The 13,503-nt window shown below is 35.9% G+C and overlaps 1 protein-coding gene across 2 annotated transcripts in view; it reads left to right on the top strand.

Annotated features, from left to right (window-relative positions):
• Nucleotides 1-13,503, top strand: part of LOC118204798 (uncharacterized) — a 29,311-nt gene that overhangs the window by 6,777 nt on the left and 9,031 nt on the right. For both annotated transcript variants that reach the window (XM_085824723.1, XM_035377091.2), the window contains exon 2: nt 6,563-6,899. The gene's annotated coding sequence lies outside the window, so the exon portion shown is untranslated. The remainder of the gene's footprint in view (nt 1-6,562; nt 6,900-13,503) is intronic.

Raw genomic sequence — 13,503 nt, 5'->3', positions numbered from 1 at the left:
AGTATTCTGCAACTTTGCTAGTAGACGACAAAAGACTGATCGGTCGATAAGAAGCAGGATCAGAGGCTGGTTTGTTGGGCCTCAGGATTGGAGAGATCACCGCTGTTTTCCATGGAGTTGGGAAGTGGCTGAGGTGCAGCATATCATTGATGATCTTTGTTAGTTTCAGAATCATGAGTACTCCCATGCACTTGAGCATTAATTGCTGATCGAGTCGAGGCCAGGACTTTTTTTGGTCTTGAGTCTACAGATGTAATCATAGACCTCTGAAGGTCTGACAGGAGGAATGTTGTTTGTGTGTGGTTTTGAGAGGAAATTTGTTAATGTCAGTGAAACAAGGGTTTCTGTGTCTGGGTGGGATACGTTGTTAGTGCATAACTGAGTAGCATAGTGATCAGAAAGTGACTCAGTTTCGGTGTAGGCAATTCCTTGAGGGCAATTTAGGGGCGGAATGTTGGTGTAGCATCTCGTAAGCTTATTAGTGGCTTTCCAGATGTTATTATCTTCTGGCAAGAGTGAAGTAGAAACAATCTTTGTTAAAGACCAGATGGAATTTGATTTAGTAACTCACAGAGAAATAAAGCAGAAGTTTAATAGGAAAAGCAGCAACAGAGATATTACTCTTCCTACAGACCACGAAGTTCATAATATCATCAAAGCCTTAGCAGACAAAGAAGCATGATATCCCGATGGCATAGATAATATCATTGTTAAAGAAATTCACAAAGAATTCCCAGGTTTGTTTCCAAAACTATGCAGAGCCTGCTGGTGACTCGGCCACTTCCCTAGAAGCATGAAACGAGCCGAAATTGCACTCTTTCACAAGCAGGGCAAAGATCCGTCAGACCCGGCATCTTATAGGCCCATAAGCTTACTGCCTTGAATCAGTAAGATTTTAGAAAAAGTAATTCTGCAATGCCTTCATTTCCACATGTGCAGGAACAAGTCTATAAACGAAAAACAATATGTCTTTTGCGCAGGAAAGTCCGCAGACAATGCCTTAAAACAACTGCTAGATATATACAATGCCTTAAAACAACTGCCCATATGAGAGCAGAACAAAGACAACAATATGGACATACTGGTTATTTCGTTGGACATCAAAGGGGCATTCGACTCGTTGTGGTGGCCAGACGTAGTCGAATGCCTAGACATCATCAAATGCCCAAAGGAAATCCTGAATCTTATACGCATCTACATGCAGGATCATTGGATACAAGTTACAACGGACAATGATGTACTCAAAGTCAAGTTGGAAAGAGGCTGTCCCCAGGGTTCCTGCTTGGGAAATCTTTAGGGAACACAGCCTTTGCGCTCTATGACCAACAGCAAGGAGTGGGTATCCAGGCGTACGCAGATGACTTTTTATTGGTCATTTCTGGTAGCACGGACATTAGGTTAACGGCACAAAACGCATTCAATACTTTTGCAAGCTGAGCAAATCAGCGCAAATTAAATATCTCAGCAGATAAAACTAAACAACTGTTTATATGTAAGCATGGAGCGCGAAATAGGATTCCCAACGTTAAGCTAAATGGAGTCTGTATAAAAAAGACCACTGACCTTAAATATCTAGGTATTATATTTAACAATAGGCTTTCCTGGGTACCACATATTAAAGAGCTTAAGCAGAAAATAAATCAACTTAGTAATTCCATGGTTAGAACATCAGGATCTCATTGGGGCACTCCAATCACTGCTCAAAAGCTGGTACAGAACAATCTCAGAAAAGATCATATTATATGGGGCTGCCATATGGGGAAGGAAGCTTACTGCCCATATGAGGAGGCAGCTTCTCACCATACAAAGAATGCAACTTTTGATCATATGCATCCCCAACTATGGCACTGCAAGTACTGCCGGGTATACCTCCACTGGACCTACTAGTGGAGTGAGATTCACTATTAGTAAGGACATTGCGCCTAGAAAATGTCTCTCTGTGGCAAAAGACATTCTACCATACAGACTATGAGAAGCACAAGCCAATCATGTTTGGACACTCTGCAGATACTGATTTATCGCACACAATATACATGCAATACATGCTGCCAAATGAAAAGGCATTTGCTATTTATACAGATGGCTCAAAGACGGAGAAAGGCACAGGCTGCGCCTACTGTGTACTCCAAGAAGGAGAAGTGGTTAAAACTTGGGAAAGACGACTTTTAGACAAAAATACTGTCTTTCAGGCAGAGCTTCTTGCATTAAAAGCAGCCATCAATTTGGCAAAATATCAATTAGGATTAAAGGTCAACATATATAGCGACTCTGCCTCAAGTTTGGAGTCCATCCAAGGGCACAAGACAATGAGTCCTTTGGTGCAAGATATTCAGAAAATTCTTCTTAGTATCCCACCAGATGACAGACCTATCCTGATCTGGGTTCCAGCTCATGTGAGTATTACTGGCAACGAAGCGGCGGACCTGCTTGCGAAATCTGCTGCCAATGACTCCAGTAGATTGGAAAACGCAGTAAGTATTCTGCAGTCCTATTTAAAAAGAAACCATGCTCAATAGCCTTTTACAAGAATGACAGAAAAGTTGGGAAAGGGAAGGCACTGGGAGGAGAACCTACAAGTTCCTTCCAAAAGTCACGTGCTCAGTTAATACATACAGCGGAGCACAAACTCAATTCTACACTGGCCATGGTCCCTTCCCACATTATCTTAAGAGATTCGGCAGACGAGCATCAGATTTGTGTGAATGTGGTGCGTTAGGTGATGCAGATCACTTCCTCTTCAACTGCCCACAAACCGATAAACTGCATTTAAAAATGCCAAGCAGTGAATACTGGCCGCAATGGACGGAGAATACCCGCAGCAACAAGCAGACGAAAACTAAATTTTATAAATGTAAGCTTAAACTTTCGATTATATCAAATAGAATTTCCGATATATATTTGTTAATGTGTAAAGGATCTAAAGCGAAAGTATGTTCTGAAATCTGAAATCTGTTTACCAATTTCACGCTGCTCGGCGGGGGGAACGCCGCGGCGAGCGCATAATGAATTGGAAGTTGATCTGTCAGCACTATCCTTATGTTCAGCGCAGATGTTTTTATTTTATTTGGCTTATAATTCCTTACCAAATGTAGTATTTCATCTCGATATGCTCCGTCTTTGATATGATTTAAAACAAGTTTCTCGTCATTATAATTTGCTTCCGATAGCGAAGAAAAGTGACAGAGGTTATTGAAAACGAAAAAATTTTGATTCACAAATTAATCGGTGTTCTCGACACAGCAATTATAGGACTTAAACAGCGGAACTTTGTAACTGAACAAGAAATTATGTCTGTTTAATAGAATTAAAGAGAAAGTATTATCACATGAAACGAAGCAAAACTTAAACAACTTACATTGAAAGAAATGTTTAATAAAGTAAACAAATAAATATTAAGCTTTTTCTTTTTGCAAATTTTGATACCCTTTAGATCATAATTGTTCTTTATTTCATAAATTACGGTTTTATATTTTTAATTTTAGAATTTCTGCATGCCATCTAACAAGATTTAAACTGATGATCTATAATCCGGAAAAATCGATAATCCGGAATCGCCGAAGTCCCGACGAGTCCGGATTAACGACCTTTGACTGTATTTTGTTGGAAAAGATGAAACAACGAAATGGAAGAAAGAACCCTTTCGAATTCAAAGACGCATGGTGTCCCATAATACAGTACAAAGTCTTTAATCCGGACTTGTCGGGACTTCAGCGATTCCTGATTAGGGTTTTTTCCGGATTATAGATCCTCAATTTAAATCTGGTAAGATGGCATGCAGAAATTGCATAATTAAAAATATGAAACACATAGTCAAAATTAGAAAATTGCAAACAGAAAACTATTTGATGTGTATTCGTGATATTTATAATAACGAGGAAATTGATTTAAATTATATCAAAGTACATCGAGATGAAACACTACATTTAGTAAGGAATTATAAGCCAAATAAAATAAAAACATCTGCCCTGAAGATGAGGATAGTGCTGACAGATCAACTTCCAGTTCATGCCCCCCCCCTCCCGCAGAGCAGCGTGAAATTGATAAACAGATTTCGGAATGGTTAGAAAAACAAATCACTTCTCTGTCACTTTCTTCATGCCTTTATCCATTTTTTGCAGCAATTCCACTTTTTGTTTAATGGACATTGAAACATGCTTTCGCTTTGTAGATCCTTTGACAGCCCCAGAATTGGAAACTCTTTTTGACATAATCGAAAGTTCAAGCTTACTTTTTATAAAATTGCTCTAACAGTGTGCAAAAAATAATAAGCCGGATCCAATTGGAAGATTAAGGAACAACGCAATCTGCAACGTTAAGTGAAATAGATAATTTTTAGCCTAGCTTATATCATCCGTTATACATGAAACGCATTATGCGTTTACGCATGCGCAGAAAGTTTGTAGCTTTGAGGTCCGGATTAAAGATTTTATACTGTATCATAAAAAAATTGCCTGGCAATACACATATTTAAAGATGTGGCTTCACCCATCGATGCTGAGTTAGTTAGAATTTTTGTACACTTTAGGAAATTTCGGACATCCACGATAATTCGGGGTATGTCTCGACTGGAGGCAGTTGCAACACATAACATTTTCTAGTCGCTTTGCAGAACAATTTTGAGTTTTGTGCGACCCCACACACTTAACCCAGCGGTTCCACTGATTTTTTTTTTCAAAATATTTCTAGCCCTTTTCCTTTTGCAGAATGAGATGCATTCCGGTGATGTTGGTCACGTGATGTAAGAACTGCTAATGTAAACAAACAAGCTTGTGCTTAAGTGATATGATTCGCATTTTGAGAAGTGTTTCATCTGCCTTTTACACACTAACTAATGACTTATCTTTGTAAGGGAAACACCCATGCAGCCAGCGCATTAGCGGGATTAGAACTTCAGCCAGAACTACCAGTGCACAGCCACTTTACTGCCCAGCTGCTACTGAACCCTTCATTAATTAATTACATAATCACACAAAGCCACACATTTACACAGAACTCGTGGACATAACAACTAATCCAACTATTCTACACTTATATAATAGTTCTATAATTATTCACATTATTTAAGTGATATGATTCATTAATGTAATTGTACTGGCTCATATACACTCCAATACAACCACGAAAACTCCAATACAGCCAGTACATTATGAAAGTAAAAAAAAAGAGGTATTATTGGATCCCATCAATTAAAGGGTACCAATAATAACGTATGATAGAGACGTATAAATACCTCTCACCAACTGAAAACAATTGTTAAATTCAACAGAAATGAAAGAAATTAAAAAAAATTTTGAACATCCGTTCTCTCATAGCGTGTCTGTTCTCTCATAAGCAGCAATATGACAAATCGTTTAAAAGAGCATATCTTTAAAATTTATGCTAGACAGTCTTGCACCAAACAGTGTTGCCATTGCTCGCTTAGAAATCATCGAGTTTCTTAATCAAAAACACATAAATGCTTTACAAAATCTGAAATAGTTACTAAAACAAATTTCAAATTTGAGCTTTCAGATGCCCATATTTGGGTGGTGACGTACGTAATTCAAAATTTCATAGCTGTAGGTACCGTTGTTTTATCACAGTATCTGCATAAATGTTATGTATGTAAAACATGCATATATTTATCCTGATTCTTCATTATTAAATTTCTTTAAATGTAACACACGGCGATAATATTCGGAGGAAACAGTTTGAAACGTGAATTAACGCAATATGTGAAAACGAAATTAATAGCCCTTCTGGTCTAACACGCTTTGGGCTAAAAACAAAACAAGGGGGACGAAAAATAACAGCTTTTATTGTCAGTGCTTAAAAAAATTGATAGGCATTATCCAATTTAATAAAAACGAAAAGTTGAGTAAGTTGCATAATTTTTAGAGGATAAATATGCCACAAAACAGTAAAAATCATTTTAGAGTTCATCACGCACAAATATGTCCGCACAAAAATAAAAATATTATTCTTCTCCATCTGTTGTTCAAAAATGTCTTAAAAAACATTTATTTGTAAAGTAAAATATTTTTTTTCAAAATATTTGAAATAAATTAAAAAAAAAGGAGCATATTTTTTCGCGATCATATTTTGCCGCAGTTAAGGGGTGCAACACAAGACATCTGTCTGTTTTGTCTGTCTGTCAGGTACTGAAAGAAATCAGTACCCCGGTACTTACGTGAAAACGTGGTTTGGACTTTGCCAAAGCTAAGTTTACTTTTAATCTCTTTTCATCCATTACATTTTTTAATATTATTTTTCACTTGAAATTTGTTTTTATAGATCCTTATCATTACTATTATTATTTTCCTTATTTTTGTAACAGTACTTTCTAGTTTGAAATTTTCACTTTAACTTTACACGCATTAAACTTATAATTACTTTTCATCTTTATTAAACTTTCCTAGTTCTGATAGTTTTGACTTTTGCATAATTGCCCAGTTTTTAAAGTTTCTAGCACTAAATTTCATCAAACTGTTTCTGTCACTGTACTGACTTTTTTGGATATGGTTTGTTTGCATGAAAAACTGAAATATTTCTATTTAATAACCGACATGCATTTTTAATACAGAGGCAGCTGCACTCGAGTTTGCCACCGATGCTGGACTTCTTCCAAGGGAGGATGAGGCACCACCTTGCCCCAAGTGCCAGGTACCGATGACAAGCAACAAGAGAAGAGAATCAAAAATTGGCTGGAGATGGATGTGCTCGTTACAATGTTATGTTGTTAGTGCATAACTGAGTAGCATAGTGATCAGCAAGTGACTCAGATTCGGTGTAGGCAATTTAGGGGCGGAATGGTTGTGTAGCATCTCGTAAGCTTATTAGTGGCTTTCCAGATGTTATTATCTTCTGGCGAGAGTGAAGACAGAGTCAGAACCGATTCACTAAACCTCTAGACTGACCAAGTAAGTGACAAATGATCAACATAAAGCTAACTGTTAGTAAAATGTAAATGTCACTTATCTTCTTTCAAATATGACCAACTAATATAAGTGTAAAATATTTAATGCTACTTGATAAACTGCATAAAGTTCATTTTATTCTCAAGCTTAATTCATGTTTAGTAATAATGCATATTACTTAGGGATATATTTTATTTTTAGGATGGTGTTACAAAAGTGAAATTCAGGCATAAATAATATTTTTAATTGAATTTATGCAATTTCCATTTGCTCATAGGTATTTAATTTTTTCATTAATGGTCCTTGCTTAATTTCCATATGCAGAAATGTGTACAAACCCTGGTATTAGATTTATATATAGCATTGTTCTAATATATGTATTTTGACATAAAAACAGACTTTTTGTGAAATAACATACCAATTTTTTTTTCCATATTTCAATTCTACGACTGAAATTACGCCAAACTACCAAGTTTTGTAAAAATTGCACGAGTAGTTTTTAAAAAATTAGCTCTCAAAATTTTAGTTCCTCCATGTTAATTGAGTTTGGTATATATTTATTAATTTGTCTTTCTTTATTAAACTTATTTGATTCTTCCTTTCACATTTCGAAATTTAGGTTCATTCCAAATAAAATGCACCAATTTTTTATGATTTTTTTTAAAAAAAATTTAAATAATTTTTATGAATTTTTCAAAAACAAATTTGAATTATAATATATAAAATTTTTTACCATCATCTTAAAGTAGACGTATTTCTAAGCATGGGGGGGGGAAACGCCGTGGCGCGCAATGAATTGGATGTTGATCTGTCAGCACTATCCTTATGTTCAGGGCAGATGTTTTTAATTCCTTACTAAATGTAGTATTTCATCTCGATGTATATCGTCTTTGATATGATTTAAATCAAATTCCTCGTTGTTATAATTCGCTTCCGATAGTGACGAAAGTGACACAGAGGTTATTGAAAACGAACAAATTTCGATTGACAAATTAGTCAGTATTCTCAACACAGCAATCATAGGACTTGAACAGCAGAACTTTGTCACTGAACAAGGAATTATGTCTGTTTATAGAATTAAAGAGAAAGTATTATCACATAAAACGAAGCAACTTAAACAACTTACATTGAAAGAAATGTTTAATAAAGTAAACAAATAAATATTAAGCTTTTTTTGTAAATTTTGATACTCTTTAGATCATAATTGTACTTTATTTCATAAATTATGGTTTCATATTTTTGATTTTATAATTTCTGCATGCCATCTTACCAGATTTAAACTGATGATCTATAATCCGGAATCGCCGAAGCCCCAACGAGTCTGGATTAACAACTTTTGACTGTATTTGATCTGGCTGTTGCTGGTTTGTTTTTTTGGAGAATATATATTTCACTAAATATCCTCTTCCTTAATAAAAAGGCAACAATAATGCATAATGGCAAGTTAACAGTTGATTAAAACTAAAAATCCCTAATCCTAAATTTATTAATCATGTTGTATTTTTGCAATATCAGTTTTTAACAACATTTGCTATTTACACATATTTGTTTATTAATTTTCCGGTTTTGATCTTGTTCACTTCACTGTAGGATTGAATTTTGTAACATATAATAAACCTGGAGTATGATTTGAATACTATTTTTGAGCAATATGAAAATACTATTTTTGAGCATATGTTGGTATTTATTCAGTGGGAATTTTCAGTGTAGGCACAAAAAATTCCATACATTTAAGCTTTTTCAATTAGATTCCTATTTTTGAAGAATATGTAATTGCATCTTTCTCAAAAGGAAAATTGCAAAAATTCAACAAACTTTACACTTGTTTGGAATTCAAAATTCTCAAGTTTCATTCTTATCATTTAATGTCTGTAACATCCCTTTTGTTTAATATTGTTACGAAATATAAAGGCGCGGTGAGATGGCTTCCATGCAAAGCAGTTTTAGGGTTGCCATAAAATAGCAAGTAGGACAGGGTTTCCACATTTGGCGACAAAATTGGCAATATACCATGGATGGTTGGAGAACCTTCTGGAACGAATTCTTTCCGGTTTACCCTAGAATGTACCCTAGAATGTTCCCGAACACAAACCGAAAGCTATATAAACCCTGCTGGTCCGCAGTCAGTTAGAGTGTGCTTCATCGAGAGTGTGTGAGCCTCGTCTAGCGAGTCAATCCCTGCGGAGTCGATCGAGTTGACAGCCGGGCAGCGACTGCCAAGTGGGTCGTCGAGTCCACTGAAGGAGTCTGTTAGTGTATCGCAGTTAGTGCATCGTCGAGAGAGCGTGTTGAGCTCCGGGAAAGACTGAACCGAAGAGTCAGGAGCTGTGCTCGTGTGTCGTCGAGTGCATTGTGAGTTGTAGCGTGGAGAGTCTCGAGAGTACGTGGAGTTCCGAAAACGACCAAGCAGAGTCGGGTGCTTTACAGGAAGCTGTCTCCACCGGGATAGCCTGATAACCTGAAGGCTGTGTTGCTGATTGTGTCAGCGTGTTTATAGTAGTTCATCGACGACCGTAAAACGTGTTTTGGAGCTGTCCTGACAATACTGGCTAATAAAGTGTTTTTCGATACTTCATCAAGTGTCGTCGTTATTCACTCCAAATCTATAAATCTCGTACGAACGTGAAGGAAGAAAAAAACGTAACAATATATTTACGTAACTTAAATGCATCGCTTATGCTACTGCTGAGATAAGGTTTAGCTTCTAAATGCTTGTATTTTGCAAAATGCAGCGGCTAAAAGTATTACATGTAATTTGAAATGAATGATATATCAATACATAAATTATTTTATATTAAAAATATCAAGACAGCAACAAAAACATGAAAACTGGAAAACTACAGAAAGTGAAGTAATTCAGATTAAAAATGCTATGCATATGTGTACATGTGTGCATTCCACTGACGTTAGTATAATCAATGTGAACTGAATGTTTCTCTTAATTGTGCTTCTAGAAAAAAAATTAAATATTTCTTTGTATTTCTATTTTTTTTCCGAAAAGATTGTAATGAATTCTGCTTTGATTGTTTTTATAAAATTTTGTCTTTGAATATATAATGTACTATTTGTATAACTGTCCTGGAAAGATGAGTGTAAAAATGCTTTAATGCATTTTTGCACTGTGAGCATCGTACCCACAGTGAAATTCAGCAGAGGTGGCATCATGGTGTGGTCGGGCTTCCCATGGTAAGGTCTTGGTCCTATTGTTTTAATGCTGGAGTAATTATTGCCGATTCGTATTCAACAGTTCTGGACAATTATACACTACCGACAGTGTGGGCACAATTCGGTATTGGTCCATATCTGTTTCAGCATGTCTGTTTCCATGTCATACTGCAGGTGTTATAAACATGTGTTTCGAGGACACGGGTGTGCAAAAACTTAACTGGCCAGCCCAAAGTCCTGACATCAACTTTATTGAGCATCTATGGGACGAGTTGGAGCACCACTGGAGAATGTGGCCCAAAAAACACTAGAGTTGTTCGCTGCTTTGCAAGAGGAATTGTGCAAGATTCCCATCGAAGCCTATCGCAAGTTGGTGGAATGTCTTCCTCAAACGATTTCAGATGTAATTGTGGTGAAAGGTGGCCTCACACGATACTGATGGACTGCTGAAACAGAATTAACATACTAGTTAGGGGTGTCTGGTAATGAATGGCAAGTTAGTGTAATTGATTGCTATAACAAGAAGTGGGTTTATCTGTTACTTGAACATGATTCTAGTCATAAAGTAGATAGTGTACAAATTAGTAAGGAGCACTGATGTAAGAGTTTATAGGATTTCTTTGGCAACGTAAACTGTACTAGATCCTGCTAAGGAACCCGGTTACTTTTCGCACAGTCGTGAAATAATACCAGCATAGAAGAAGGGTGAAAATGACCCTTTATTATCTTCAGCTATGAAAAAGGGCACATATTTCATGCTTTATGATAACATCGAAAACTAGTGGTGAAACTTCAGAATTGTTACACAATAAATTCAAGTCTAAAGAGTAGTGCTGGACTAGCGTCTTAAGGCTAACTAGGTTGACTTGACAATCTACCGGGCGTGATAATTATTTAAATAGCCAAAAAGGCGTACAGTCAAAAGTCGTTAATCCGGACTCGTCGGGACTTCGGCGATTCCGGATTATCGATTTTTCCGGATTATAGATCATCAGTTTAAATCTCGTAAGATGGCATGCAGAAATTCTAAAATTAAAACTATGAAACCGTAATTTATGAAATAAAGAACAATTATGATCTAAAGGATATCAAAATTTACAAAAAAAAAAAAAAAAAAAAAAGCTTAATATTTATTTGTTTACTTTATTAAACATTTCTTTCAATGTAAGTTGTTTAAGTTGCTTCATTTTACGTGATAATACTTTCTCTTTAATTCTATAAACAGACATAATTTCTTGTTCAGTTACAAAGTTCCGCTGTTCAAGTCCCGTTAATTGCTGTGCCGAGAATACCGACTAACTTGTCAATCGAAATTTTTTCATTTTCACTAACCTCTCTGTCACATTCTTCATGTCTTTATCCATTTTTTTGCAGCTATTCCACTTTTTATTTGTTGGACATCGAAACATACTTTCGTTTTGTAGATCCTTTGGAAGTTGCAGCATCGGAAATTCTATTTGACATAATCGAAAGTTCCAAGTTTACTTTTATAAAATTGCTCTTACAGTCTGCAAAAAATAATAAGCGGGATCCAATTCGAAGATTAAGGAACAACGCAATCATTAACATTAACTGAAATAGATAATTAGATAATTTTAGCTTACACCTTCCGTTATACATTAAACGTGCAGGCGAAAACATATTCTGCACTTGCGCACACGCATATGCGCAGTAGTCAAGGTCTTACACGCACGCGTAAAACGCCTGTGCGCATGTGCAGAAAGTTTTTAGCTTTGAGGTCCGGATTATGGGTGTCCGAATTAACGACTTTTGACTGTATCAGCAATTCCGCGTAACAGCAAGGACAGAATTGTAACATGCGCTGGCTATCAAAAACACACTCTGAATAAACTCTCACTTAACTTTAAATTAGCATCCTGGTGATGAAATGCGAAAGGAAGTTGAGGAGTAAAGGAAAGATAACAAAAATTTGAATAATTGATTAATTGAACTAAGGGAAACTCTACAAGTTAGAGTACTAAAATTAATTGCATAATTCTATCGTAATTCTGTTTGATTTACACAACATGTACACTACTCATAAACAACCTTGATAACCATATCCAATTTCTTTGTATGTTTTAACAAATTCAAGAAGACAAGAAAACTGAACATTTGTTTTCAATGTTGATTGATTTCTCAAGTTAACAGTAAAAACTGAAGTCTTCCAAATATTATCTGTTTTGCAGTTTAGTTAAGAAATGCATGTACATTTATGAGTGTACCTTACACGGAGTTGCCTACTCTCCCGATTTAGGCGGGAGACTCCCGATTTTCGACTGCTCTCCCGCCAAGACGATTTACAATATATTACTTCCGACTTTTTCTTATTCTTAAAATTTCTCACGATTTTTATGGAACTTGGCTTAATACTTCGTTATGTGGAAAAAAAAAAAAAAAAAAGTGGTTTTGAACGTCTGAAAGCAATTGAATTTTCTCTAGATTATATCTAAAACAAAACCTTGCGAATTAGATGAGGATTTCTGCTTTGTGAGTGAGAGCATACATATCCAGAAACGTCGTTCTCCAGTTCTCCAATGAGCATCGAGCTCCACTGCATGTCATCTGGCATATATTAGCCAATGAGCACAAAGCAAGCTCAAGGCTGTTATTTGGATGTTCTTTAGTTATTTCATTCATCTTGTCATGAATTGTGTGAGTACACGTGCCTTCGGGAAATTATCATCTTTTGTTATGTCTGCGAGAAAGGTGAAATACTTGCATATGTTTCAAAAATCAAATACATTTGACTTTCCTTCCATTATTTTTTCAAGGAAATGTAATAAATTTGCAATGTGTACCATCTGTCGATGTGATTTTTCGATTTCACATGGTGGATGGGTGGTTCTTAAACATGTGCGTTCACAAGGACAACATAAGTAGTTTTGAAAAAAACGAAAAATTAAATTTTTCTTCGGAAACAAAAGACTAAAAATTACTAATGCAGAATGTCTGTTCTCTGCCTTTTTATTGACTGACTGACTGGCAGGTTATTGCTGGGAATGCAGTCCTGTTAACTGCGTATCCAGGCTCTATCAAACTAGCCACAACGGTGACATCACGATAAGTCAATCATCACGCACCTTTTCACTGGAGCACAACCTGCCGCTGAATGCATCAGTTTATTTAGAAAAATGTTTCCCGATAGTGAAGTCACTAAGAAATACTCAAGTGCAAGGACCACAACAGGTGCAATTGTTAAAAAAATGGGTTTGAAAAATAAATCTTCAGATATTCCTGTGTTACTTCATTTAGTCATGAAAGATGTTGATGTTGCCACTGATATATTGCAGTTGCAATTTTGCAGTTTACAATTAGAAAACTTGGATGAAGTTATAAAAACAGCTAGGATTGACACCCATTGGAGTTTAATTGGAAAACTGAAAGGTGCTGATGGAATTTTAAACTATAGTGAACTGTCTAGAATTATGTTGGCCATCTT

The sequence above is a fragment of the Stegodyphus dumicola genome, chromosome 10, assembly GCF_044657685.1.
Source record: "Stegodyphus dumicola isolate Sdum_Otavi_A_Nest chromosome 10, ASM4465768v1".
Taxonomy (NCBI): domain Eukaryota; kingdom Metazoa; phylum Arthropoda; class Arachnida; order Araneae; family Eresidae; genus Stegodyphus; species Stegodyphus dumicola.
Note: the sequence above shows the minus strand (reverse complement) of the source record. Positions and strands in the feature narration are given on the sequence as shown.